At 40.0% G+C, this 13,283-nt stretch overlaps 1 protein-coding gene across 5 annotated transcripts in view; it reads left to right on the forward strand.

The window, feature by feature from the left end:
* CNTN1 (contactin 1) overlaps positions 1–13,283 on the forward strand; it is a 250,764-nt gene that overhangs the window by 98,523 nt on the left and 138,958 nt on the right. Inside the window, exon 3 of one of the 5 annotated variants that reach the window (XM_040551253.1) lies at positions 2,461–2,570. The exons of 3 other annotated variants lie outside the window; for them this stretch is intronic. The gene's annotated coding sequence lies outside the window, so the exon portion shown is untranslated. Of the gene's footprint in view, positions 1–2,460; positions 2,571–11,654; positions 11,760–13,283 lie in introns of those variants that run through there. One more of the 5 variants, XM_040551261.1, reaches the window with a different exon arrangement.

The raw sequence follows: 13,283 nt of genomic DNA on the forward strand, positions 1-13,283 counted from the left end.
CCAGTCATCATCAGTAGAAATCCCATCACTACAGTCAATGGAGATGAGAATGCTTCAACTCGCCCTTAAATAGCCAGCAAGATGTGCCCAGCTGAGCAGGTTTTATGAATCTTCTGACAGAGGATGGGCATCTTGTTTGCATCTCGCTAGCTATCCAAATTTAGCCATCTTTATCTGGAGCAGTCTCAATATAGCAGCAAGTGGCAGATGCCCACTGCAATGGTGAGCGTGGGTTGAGTTGGTCTGCAGTGCTTTATATGAGCTTTTTTTTTTTTTTTTTTTTTTTTTTATTGCCTAGTATGTTTCCCACTTATAACTGATTAGAGTAAGATCAGAGTGAGCTCATGGGGATCGTACGACCTGGGGCATGAATTTTATCTCTCTGAGATTTCTTCCTATTCTAATCTGATTAATTAGGCAGACAGGTTCACAGCATCATGTTTTCTAATATGGTTTGTAACTCCTGGTTTAATGCTTGTCAGAGATGGTCATGACCCCATGCTCAGGATATAGTAACGGCCAAAGATGTTTTTGCTTCTCTTTTTGCTTTATCACAAAGTAGAATTTAGCTGCTGTTATATTATAGCCCTTGTAGCTGTTGGGAAAGAACATACCAGAAATGCATGTGGTAATTTCATGGTGACACTTTTGCCAGCTCACTGAAATGTATTGGGATGCTTCAGCATGAGGGAAAGCAGTAGATACTAGATATACTGAAAGGCCATTGCTTTGGTGAGAGACAAACCAAGCAAAACTTCTTCCTGATTTTCCTCTGAACAAGCCTCTATTCATTCTTGTTTCCAGATAGTAAGCCAAGTCCTGCTACTCCAGACAATTTTCCGTTAGCTTATTTGGGAGGAGTCTGAACGCAAAGCAATTCAATAGAAGGGGTAGGTTAGCCCAACTTCAGGTTTTCATCAGCGTGTGCCATGTTCCTGTTCATACTGCAGCCCTATCAAGATTTTTTATTTTAGCCAATTGTGCCCTGTTTAGTCCCCGGAAGAAGGTCTTACTAACCTCTTGAATTTCTTTTCAAATAAACATCGCTAACAGTTCTTTATTTTAGTGTTAATGATGCATTTTAGTGTTAAAAGATCAGACCCAATCTCCATCAATGCCAAGGCATAATTCCTCAGATTTGAGGAAAGTACAGATGTGTGTGGTGCAAACACAGGTGACAGTGCTGTTTGTCAGCACCAGGGTGGCTATGAAGATTCCTGTTATTTTATTGTTCATAATTATTTTGGAGCTTCACAGCAGTCCTGGCTCTTGTGTTTTCCTTATGTCTGTCTTTCTCGTCTTTTTCTTCTGAAACTGAGTGAGCCGGGTTTTTTTCTGTGTCTGGAGGGAGAAGCACGTGACAGTCCAAGGGTGGGGTTGCTGAGAAGCTGCTGAAGACAGCGGCTGGAGAAGGAGTTGCTGAACTGTTGATGAAGCTTGTGTAAATGGTGGGGGTGCAAGAAAGGGGAGTGTGCTGAAAAAGCTGGAGGATGTTCAGATCTGTGGGAAGAAGCAGAAACTTTGGGACTTGTCTTGTTTTAATTGATCTGTCAGATACAAATTATGTGACTTGTGCTAGACAAAAATGATGCGTATGTGCATCTGTATCCAGATTGAAGAGAATATATATGTTGTACTAAAGAGTGTGAGTGGTTTAATCCCTTGGTACAAACAGGCAGGTGTATGTAGGTCAAAGACTGCATCATGGGGCAGAAAGGTTTTAAATTTGCTCTCTGCTTTTGGAGGTTGACTGTGCTTTGAACAAAGAGTTAGGAGATCATAGTCACTTCTCGTGCTGCATAGAGTTAAAAGGAGAAGCAGGCTGCAGGACACACAGCCTTCAAATAAAAGGCTCAGATAATGCAGCATTCTCCGAAGGTCAAAGAAATGCAGAGTCCAGATTAAACACTCTGCAATATGTAAATGCCACGCCACGTATGTTGGAGTTGCGCTTGAGTGCTGCAGGGTGGAAAGCCTGTGTCTGCATCCCATTTGTTTGTTGCAGCAAGCCAATTGCCTAGCCCAATTGTTTTAGCGATGAGCTGATCAATATCCCATTACTGGATGTAACAGTTCCTGCAGGAAGTGCACAGAAGATTTTAATGCATGAATTATGCATGCTGTGCTCATTCTTTAGTCTCAGAGCAGAATGACAGAGATTGTAAAGATGACTGGGATAGTTTCTTGCAGAAAGTGACTGCAGTGAAATGCTTCATATTTTCATGCACACAAGCAGCATTGAGTGGGACGGCCTATTTACGAAGATATAAATCCCCGAGCTTACAGCACAGAATGCTTGATTTGAAAGCATTGCAGCCCTGTACAGAGCTAGTTTTCCGCTGTCTAACCTGCTTTCTGCCGAAGGTTGGCTGAGGGATGCTAACGGCTGTGCTTTGCTCTGAGGTCACAGCTTGAAGTCTTTTTTTTTTTTTTTTTTTTGTAATTTGCTTTCTGCCGCAGGAGAGGATCTGTGAAGTTTATTGGTGCAACCATCCTTGTATTCTTTGCAAAGATACAAACTTGGAATAGTTATTATGAACAAAAGGACAAGAAAGGATTCACCACCTCAGGTAAAACAGGGTATTTTTTCTTTGTAGATTTGTGTGCAGAAGAGGGAATATGCTGAGGCAGGATTATGATGATGCAGTGTGGTTACATTGACTCAGATATCTGTGCTGGAATGCAGCGTCAGGATTCTCGGTCGGATATGGCTGCATGGATCCTGCCAGCGTGGGTGTTGTAAAATCGTTGTTTAAATATTGCTGAGAATAAATACTGCTATACTTTTTCAAATCCTGCAGCTTGTTCAGGAGTGTGCATTTCTGATCAATTTTTGTCTGCTATAGATGACTGCATTGTGGGGAGGGGCAGGGCATTCACTGAGCTTAATCAATATAATAACATGATCTATTTTATTAGAGGTCCTTAGCAAATAATGGCAAAGAAATTTCATTGACTTTTATTCCTCTTATTGTAAATCCTCTGTAACATTTGCAAGCTACACTGAAATATGTGGCAAACAGGGTCCCGGAATCTATTGCTTGACTGTCCTGTAAATAACTATGATCAAACTGCTTCATTTTGGATAAAAGACTGGGCTGACAAGGGAAGAGACAAACCTGTCCTTATTGTCCTTCAGAAAACTAAGTACTGCCTGAGATTTTACGTACAAGGGCAGCTATTTCTAATTGTCATTTGCTGGAAAATAAAAAGAGAGAGTGAGAGAGAGAGACAGAGATTTTAAAAGCATTTGTATTATTTTCATTTGGACATTTGACAGCTTAGGATATATTCAAGAAAATTGTTGTCTAACCAGTGTAGGTATACAGTAAAGATACCACCTTTTAAAAGAGCAGTTAAATTACATAATTTTTGCTTACTAAATGATTTAACAGAATGAATGATTAAAAAGGTATATATCATTAATATTTTGTGTATATGAAAAATCATGTTTTAGAAGGCACTGTAGTTTGGAAAATAGAACAGAAATACTTTATATTCTGTGTTCAGCAACTTGAAGGTATATCCGTACTTTCAGATAGACATATTGTCACAGAGCATTGAGAAACAGTTAGTTTAATAAGGCTGAAAGCTGTTTGCTCTGTGATCTGAATTACCAAGGTGCTACCAGTAGGTATCACAGACGGTCACAACAGGAATGCCATGTGCTACCCTTCCTTGGGTAGCTGCCTCTTTTTTTTTTTTTTGAATTTACCTTGTTATCTGACATTTGCATTTAATAGCACCTGATGGTCCGGTTAGGATGCCAGTCTTTATGTCACATCGTACAGAGACACGTAAGGACTCCTGCCTCAAGGAACAGCTTGAGGTGGGTTATTAATTACCTGGTAAAAGTCCGTAAGGAATATATGAGGAACTGAATAATCAGCTAGGAAAATGCTGCACCAGAGGTCCGCTAGTGCTCATATTGCCCATTTCAGAAGAGAGGACATAAATATTACATACTCGTGTTCCACTAACAATCCATCAAGCAGTCGTCAGCCTGAAGCCCTCTGCGTGGGAATGCACACATCGTTGGGCAGCCCCCCAGCTTAGCGGTTTCCCTGCTGCTTGTGCAAGCTGTATCCTGCCCGCTCTTGCACAGGGTTACATCCTCGCATCCTCTGCCCTTCCTGAGCTGGGGGAAGCAGGCGGTGGCCGAGGGGTGAGGGATATGTTCAGCCCGTGGTTTCTGGGCTCCTGAAGGCCTCCTGGATGCTGAGTCACAGAGCAGGTCGGAGACGTGCTCGCCAGCCCCCGCCTGTAGGCACATCAGCTGTTGCAGCCAGATGAAGCCTGTGGAAGACAAACGCACGGCTAGGGACGGGGAGCGATGAGCGAGGGGGAAGCGTTACAAATCCTCACTGGCAATCGCTGCATCGTGAGTGTGGTGAGTGCAAACGCATCGCCGGGCGTGCGAACTCCAGGCTGGAAACCCTTGGAGGGGGGGATAACAGTGACAGAAGTGAAGAGCTCACACAGTAGTAACAAGAAGGATGTATCTGTTATTGGACCGCTTGCAAATGTGCTAGTCATTCTGCATTTGCTGTGGAGGATTGATTATATTTTCTCCACCACTTAATATCACCTGAAATGCAGAATTTGCAGATAAGCCAGACTTTCAACAATGAAAAGAGATACAAAGAGAATAACTAACAGGAGGAAAAAACTTCATAAACTCCTCTCATTTGGTTAATTAGGGAATATCTAACACTGTATCATAGTAACCGAGCAAAATAATGGAGACTATTTCCGTGAGAGAGAACGATACATATATAGCTAAGGGTTGCATACTCAAATACTGAGTTCAGAGCATATATGGCTTACTGAAATACGGCTCAGCTGTTTCAGTGCTTTATTAGTTTTTCCAGATGTATCAGTGAATAAACATGTTACTTCTGTTCTTTGACTATCATATGTGGAAAGCCACTACAGCTACAGTCACAGTGAAGCAGACTCATGTTAATCTTTTAACAGCCTCGTTTTTTTCTGTCCTCATTTTTTTACCCATTCAAACAGAGGTACTTAAATTATCTATGTTTTAAAAGGAAACAGATGTATTAATAAGTGGTAAAAAAAATACGGAGATACTAATTTTCTGTAAGAAATAATGGCTAGAATTTTCCAAGGCATTTGAAACAGTTAGATAGTCAGGGTCCATTGAAATTCGCTGGGGACCACAATCTTAAATCCCTTAGGCTGAGATTTTCAGAGAAGTATATATAAATATTTTAGTGACTACAGAGAAAACAGCTTGAATAAGAAGCAAGGAAAACAAAGGCAGGCCAACAACTCTTTGCTATTAATAAAGGTAATTAGAGGAAGGTCAGTTTTTCTTTCCTTTTTTTTTTTTTTAATTTTTTTTTGTACTTCTCCCCTATTTCCTCAGATAACTAGATAACTGTGTAATAATATCATTAAAAATATTAAGAAATAATCCAGGGTATTATACAGAGAAAAGGGTTAAGAAGGATGATCTTGCAAGTATCTTATTAGTAAGGGATATGGTTAGAAAAATACAGTTTAATGGAGACAGAAGTCTCCTTCGTTAACTTGTTGGAATATTCTCTGTCTCATTCTCATTATAATGTCAAAGACTGAATAACAGAACGTGGTTTTCTCAAGTCCTGACTTTGCATATTTTAAATAATATAGACCTAATTCTGGAAAATTGTCTTGTTATAAATACATCTGCAATCAGAGAATTGATGCTTGCTACCAGAGCTTATCGATTTTGTTCTTGCTCTGGGCTGCAGAGCAGACCCACTCAGTACAGTTAATAACTGAAGGGGTGACTATTTATGAAAATCAGAAGCTTCAAGAGCTGATGCTCAGGCAGCAAGTGAATGCTGATGAACACAAATCAGTTCTCAGTGCCAGTTGTAGTAAAGTGGCATTGCTGTACTGTTGAGATAAGCCTCTATGAGAAACAAAATGAAACGTTTGCTCCTCTGTCTTAAAATGTTTTTCATTTGTTGTAGCAGAGAGAAAGCAGGAGAGAAGGTACTGGCAGAAAGTGTCAGGAATTAACGCATATTAGGTGATCACATAGTAAGAATTGTTGAAAAAAATAGTAGCAACATAGTACATCAGCAAGAATAGAATATCTTTCCTATCAGAAGAATGCATGTAGGGTATCAATAACATGGTAAATAGTACATTTTTATTTATTTATTTATTTATTTATTTTGCATGTGTGTCTGTTATATACACTCTTACTAGTCACTGGTTTATTTTTGCGTTTCCTACTGTAGTAGGGAAGAGACACTGAGAATAATCAGATTGCTTATGACTGACTGAATACATCTTCAGAGATATAAAAATTGGTAATTACATATAATCATTTTAAGCAAGTAACCTATGAATACGTAATCAGTGCTTATTAATGGAAAAGTATGTCTATACAGAAATGTATGTGTGTATATATGTATGTCTGTATGTGTGTACACCTGTGCGTGGTACCTACTTACTCAACAAATATGTTCCCTTACCTCTAGTTTTTCAGCAGCAACTAGGAATATCCAGTTTTTACTCCTGTTAGCATTTTCCTATAAATAACACAGAAGGGATGACTGAGGTGAGTTCTGGTAAACATCACTCACTGATAGCCCTGAAAACACACTCGACTTGGTTGAGCAGCAAGAGAACTCAAACTCCTTTATCCCATTTGCCAAAGACATTAATCAGAGTACAGTAACATCTCAGTGTGTTGGAAACAAGCTTTTTAATCTCAGTATGCTGGAAACAAGCTCTTTAATCTCTTAGGAGAAACTGCAAAGAGGAACCAGTGCTTTAGGATTTTTACAGGTAACAATGTTTTTACTAAAAAAAAAAGTGCTGGCACACTAAAGATTACTTCGTAAAAAATAATTATTCACCTGCCTTTTGAGATGGAAGTTTCATTGATTAATGTAGGTCAGTGAAGCTGTATAGAGTTTTTCAGCCTAGCTTTCTGAGCCACATCTCTTTCCTTAGCTTAAAAATTGGCTTAGTGTCTTAAAACATTGATTTAGAACAGATATTCCTTGTGCCTCTGACAGCAGCTGTGGAGAAGGGTCATGGTAACTGGTGGCACAATGTGGCTGAAAATAAAAGTCGTAGACAGCAAAATCTGTTCCTCAAGGTTCAGTGTTTATAGCAGATATAATACATTAACATAATTAAAGAGAAATTTGCAGACCTTTCAATATGGACATGTTCAAGCACAGGCTTTTCGGTAGGTTGTGGGAATCCTACCTGACCACAGCTCTCTTCCCTCTTTGGGCCAGCATCTCATTTCCTATCTCAAGTCTTTCTTCAAAGAGGAATGGAAGGATGGTCTTGTACATTAGCTATAAGGCTGTTGCCATCTCACCCTTTTGCAGGATGAAATTATCTTGAGGCTGTTTGCTTGTTTCCTTGGGGAGACACCAAGCAATCTCAAAAAGTCTCGCAAATGCAGATGAATACCAGTAGCTTGACATTTTTGTGTCACAAGGCTTCATACTAGTAGTTACTGACAGGAAAATGATGTTAGAAATCAAATACAAAACTTGATTGAATTAACCAGTGGAAATGAAGAACTGTTTTAATAAGTGTACACACCTGGTTACAGTAATAATGATTGCTTTGATATCCCAGCAGTCACTTTGGGAAAGCATAGGCCATATTTCCTTAGCTTTCCTTGTTTTCCATAGGGACACGCTGAAATCTGTATAACTTGAATTATTCAACTGAGTTGAGGAACAAAACAATGGGCGCATGGTTAGAGACCATCATCACAAAGTGTTTTACAAACCGGAACAAGTTGTATCCATCTGTGCCAAATTCTAGTCTAAGCTCTGTGAGGGAGGTTCAGATGTCTTTGGGGACTGAAGTATGTAGTCTTTTGTGGCGAGGCTGGAGATGAACTCTTCCTGATTTAAGTTTCTATGTTTTGAAGACTGGGTCATATTGAAAATGTATGTAGAGGGTGACGAGCAGGATTTCATAGCTGCAGGGAATGACTGCAGAGCAGTCACAAAGTTGTCCAGCCTTTGTCCTCCTCCTGGGAGGACATGCTGTTCGCTTTCTGTCTTTGATGGGAACACTTCAGAGACAGGCATGGGGAGAAGTTTCACTGAGAGAGCTGGAGTTCAGCAGGGGAATGACCAAGGGCTGCGAGCTGGGAACAGGCAAACTGTTTTTTGTTTTTTTTTTTTTTTTTTTGTGCCATATGGGAGAGAGGTATTAGCAGTGTTTCTTTATTTTTCTTACTTCTTTCAGGAAATCTGTTTCTTAGAGTGACTCAAGTTGAGTCCTGTCTGCTACATTCACACATAATTTAGTGGGAATGAAACCAAAGAAGTTTCCATTGATGCTGTTTCTGCAGTGACTTTCAGTGGGACGCAGGAAGAAGAGAGTATGGGATGGAGAAGGAGAACTCTTGAGAGGAAAAGTAAGAGCTTCTCCAGACTCCTCAGCATCCTGCCAGGGAGTGGTCTGTTTGGAGTGCCTGGAGGATTATTTACGTTGACGTAGGGTTTCAAGCTCTCATAAGGAGCCTTTTCATCTTGCAGTATCTGGTTATAGCGAGGGCCATTTAACCACAGTCATACCATCTTCTAGTAATTTATGATCCCAAATGAGTACATCAGCTTACTGATAGTATTGATTAGGATTTGATGCTGCTGATCAGATATTTGGTTATGCAGAACCATATTTATAAGAACAGTGATTTGACTAAGCAAACCAAGCAATCATACCTTATATGAATATTACATCTCATCTGATATAATAACTTCAGAAGAAAGTTCAATATGGATGGAAATGTCATCTCCTCTGCTTCCCTGCACCTGGATTCATGTGACTGTTTATAAGCTGACACTGGCAGCCTCAACCCAACCTGTTGTTTGTTTCTTGCATAGCTAAAGTTTCAGATAATGTGGCAATCACATCATCAGTAGAAACCTTTAGCTGTGCATAGGAGCTATATTTGAACTGCTTATGAATTACACACAGCTCAAGAACTTCACGTTGGCTACTGCTGCCAACACTGTAGTTGCTAATGTTTTTTCTTACCTGCAGTAACACCATATGTTGACAGTTATGCAGGTTTTCTCATGGAAGACAAGAATTGCTGATGTTAACTTGCATAAACAAATGCTTTTCATATGTTTTTTCACCCAAGAAAATCCCCCAGTAGCTTTTTAAGCTATCTTTTTTTTTCACTCCTGAACAACTACATGGCAAAAAAAAAGAGAGAAAGACAAATGATCTGAACTTGTGAGTCATTACTGTATTCATAGCAAATGTGCATAAGTTTTAAGCTTTCTGCCCTTTCTGCATTTGTTGGCAGTGTCACAGAATTTTGCCCACATATAAGTTTGTTCAAATTTGTGTTTCAGACTCCTGAATACTTTTTTACCACATAAGAGCTAGGAATTCCTATAATTAAAGTTGTGATAGAAATGTAGCATTGTATTAATTGTGGATACATTTCTAGTTACTTCTGTAGTCTGGTTTCATACTCAGCTTGAAGCAATGAAAGCCATACTGGAAATGAGATATGTAGTTTTGTTAGTGTTCCAGAATAAAACAACACTTTTGCTGGCTGGGTACAAATACTTTGTCTTTTTCCAAAAATGCACACTGCAATTGAAGTAGGATTGCTCTACTATTTACCTTTTAGAGCTTCAAACTTAGATCTGTTTGCTTTCCTGACTGTTCCCTTACGTGATTTGAAGGATGAAGTTGAAAAGTATCTGAAGAAGGAAGAAAGGACATTAGTGCTGCTAGTGTTAGAGAAATTTTTATTAGTTATTTTTTATCTTCATGACTAGATATGTGCAATACCAGATCACTTTGGAACAGAGTGTTTATGCAAGCAAGGGGTGTGTGAATTCCTGTGGTGGTGTTTTGTTTTTTTCCCTCCATTTTACACCACTTATACTAAGTCAGTGCTTTCCAGCAGGGTATTTATGGGTTCATTCCATTTAACCTGCGGAGACACATTATTTGCTGCACCTCGAGTACTGTGTTCAGTCTTGGGCCCCTCACTACAAGAAGGACATCAAGGTGCTGGAGCATGTTCAGAGAAGGGCTATGAAGCTGGTGAAGGGTCTAGAAAATAAGTCTTATGAGGAGTGGCTGAGGGAACTAGGGTTGTTTAGCTTGGAGAAGAGAAAGCTCAAGGGAGACCTTATTATACTTTACAATTACACTGAAGGAGTTTCTAGCGAGGTGGGGATCGGTCTCTTCTCCCAAGCACCAAGTGATAAGAAAAGTTGCACCAGGGGAGTTTTAGGTTGGATATTAGGATAACTTTGCTGAAAGAGTTGTGCAGCATTGGAATAGGCTGCCCAGGGAAGTGGTGGAGTCACCATCCCTGGAGGTCTTCAAGAAACATGTAAACTTACAATTTAGTAGCATGGTTTAGTGATGGAGTTTGGTACTGGGTTAAAGGTTGCAGTAAGTGAGCTTAGAGGTCTTTTCCAACCTGAACAATTCTCTGATTCCATGACATCTATCCATCACACTGTGGGGATGGAAGTATGCTCCAACAGAGCTAAATCTCCAGGAAAAAAAGGGTGCATGAGTTCCCTGGTGAGTTTCTCATCCCTCTTTCCTTTCTTCTCCTCCTCCCTAAAGTCCCAGTCAGCCCTAGAACCATCTTCAGCCCAGAAGCCTGTGAGCTGGGCTCCTGAAATATTAGAAAGGTCTTGGAAGGGATGGAAATCTAAATGAAAACTGTCCATGTATCTTTCTTTTACTGGTAGAGGTGCTGCAGTAGTTCCTACTCTAAATATCCTGTCATCCTTGTAACACGCTAGCTAACTGGAGAGCTAACTGACTCTCTCCGCTCTTTGCCTCCTTGACTTCCCCGTTCCAGGGGTCAAGTAACGTCACCTCACCTCAGCCTCCAAAGTTCCCAGCACTATCGGTGCCTGGGCTTGGGCACTTCATCCTCACTTTCACCAGGAAATTTCAACACGAGCTTGAGAACTTCATCCTCTTATTAGGCAGATTCAACACAGTGGGATGAGTGTTACCCTCTCCTCACCTCCCACTCCTAGTCTGCAGACTAGCTCTGAAACCTACAGGTAGCTTTCACATCAGATAATTTAGTGTTAGCTAATTAATAGTTTGACACCAATGACATATAACACTGTCCTGTGTATTTTCTCATTGTGAATTTGGTGGTAAGAATCATGGGAAAATCCATAAGATAAATCTAGCATTCAGTCTATTTTTGGCCTCCCAAGGGTTTGTCACATACTGTAGGAAATTGCATTTTATTGATTAATTCACTAAATATGGGAGAACAGCTTCTCAACCTGATGGAAAAGTCAGTCAAGTGTTGATATTTACATCCCTTGAAAGGATAATACTGTGTATCATTGTCAGTAATGGCAGGATGGCAGCAAGCTCTTCTAAAAAGCATGGGGCTGCAACCTGATGGCAATGGCACAAGTGGCTGCAACTTGTAACACAGCTTCAAAATGGAGACAGGTTAATTTATGAGGAAATCCATGCAAAGAAAGTTTTTCTGTGGAGGTTTAAATATCTTTTCATGAGCCTAGGAAAGCAAGAGAATAAATCAGTTTTCTTTTTAGGGAATGCTTCCTTACTAGGTATTTCTGTCTTCCAAGAGAAGGATGCTCCTAGATGCCGAACTTCCCCGGTTCTCTTAGCAGGATTTGTGGGGGACCTGCAGAGGTGGGGACAGGATCTGCCTCAAAAATTGCAGCTCATTGCTGAATGCAAGACACTGAATTCAGCCTTTTTCAGCTGTTCTTTGGGTAAGTCCTCCAGAATTTTTGATTCCCATCTGGGACTAACACGCATAGCAGCGGAATGTGCATATATGTACATTTTACAAAAAGAGATATAACTTTAATGTTACTGGACATTTGGTGTTTTTGAGTAGGTACATTGTCTGTGTGATTTAAATTTCTGGCTCTTGTGCACCATAGCACTTTCCTCCTGAGTTTTACCCATATAGGACATATTGTTCTCATTTTGCTTTTAGAGTGTTTCAGTGGCCATCTGCTTACAAATGGCAAGCATCAAAAAGAAATACATGCTTGATTCATTGTGTATCATTTTCTGTATTCCAGTTGTTCATATCTAGCCTGATTAGTTCTTTGGTACTGCTGAAAAGAGAAAGCCTGATGTGATATTGCAGGAAGTAAGAAACTGGAAGAATTTCCTTGTGAAATGTATTATCCAGACTCTTCAAAACTTAGGAGATAATGTAGATGTACAGTACGTTTCTTTAGCCTTGGAAAGAGGTGTTTTAGTGGAGTGAGGATAAAGATATAATAGAGCTCTATGAAGTTATGAAGGGCATGCAGAAGGTGAATTGGAATGACTGTTCACTTTTTATCATAAAGATTTTATTTGAAGCTCCCTTTTTTTTTTTTTTTTGAGAAAAGGTTCGGAGTAAAAGAAAGAATGCATTTTTCATGTAATGAGTGGTTAAACTGTTGCTCTTATTGCTACAGGATATAAAGGTGCAAAATGTTCTCACATGGGCTCAAAAAATGATGAGAAAAATTTACAGAAGTGCAATCCATCCAAGGCAGAAAGGTGTTACCTCTGGTTCAGGAAGTCCCCAGATCCCAAATTCTAGAAGAAAAGGGTGTTCCAGGGAAACGACAGGACTGTAGCATCCTTCTCTTGGGCACTGCCAGAGGCAGGACTACCAGGCGAGATGGGTCGTGGTCTTAATTTGTATGGTTGTTCTCAGGTTTTAATGTACAGGTTGTGCCAAAGGTGAGTCCCATACTGGAGGCTCTGGGCAGAATAGCTGTCCATATGCAGGTCATCACAGGCTGCTGGGATGCAGCCAGATCCCTCAGGGTTTTCTGGGTTGTGCCATGAGCCAGATCAGGAGGTTTCTATCCCTGGCCATGGCAATAGTTTCTTCAGAGGGGTCATATCTTCTGTTACTTATTCAGTGGAATTCCAGTGTAGGTATATTTATTTTATTTTATTTTATTTTATTTTATTTTATTTTATTTTATTTTATTTTAATCGTAAGGATTTTAAAATAAATAAAAACAATACTTTTAGATGTATGTATGTATAAAATAAATGGACATGTTTTCACACACAGCATCAGATAAAATAAGCTAATATAAATTAGCACAGACGCACACACACATGCACACACTTGCGCATGGAAGTATATTACATATATTAGAGGAACTCTAATAAATCTGTGTCAACCACAGCATACTAAGAAGGTGGAAATACCCCTTCCTCCCCCCCCCCCCCCCCCCCCCCCCCAAACATCTACTACTGTGGATCCCCATTTGGGA

The sequence above is a fragment of the Cygnus olor genome, chromosome 1 (assembly GCF_009769625.2).
Source record: "Cygnus olor isolate bCygOlo1 chromosome 1, bCygOlo1.pri.v2, whole genome shotgun sequence".
Taxonomy (NCBI): domain Eukaryota; kingdom Metazoa; phylum Chordata; class Aves; order Anseriformes; family Anatidae; genus Cygnus; species Cygnus olor.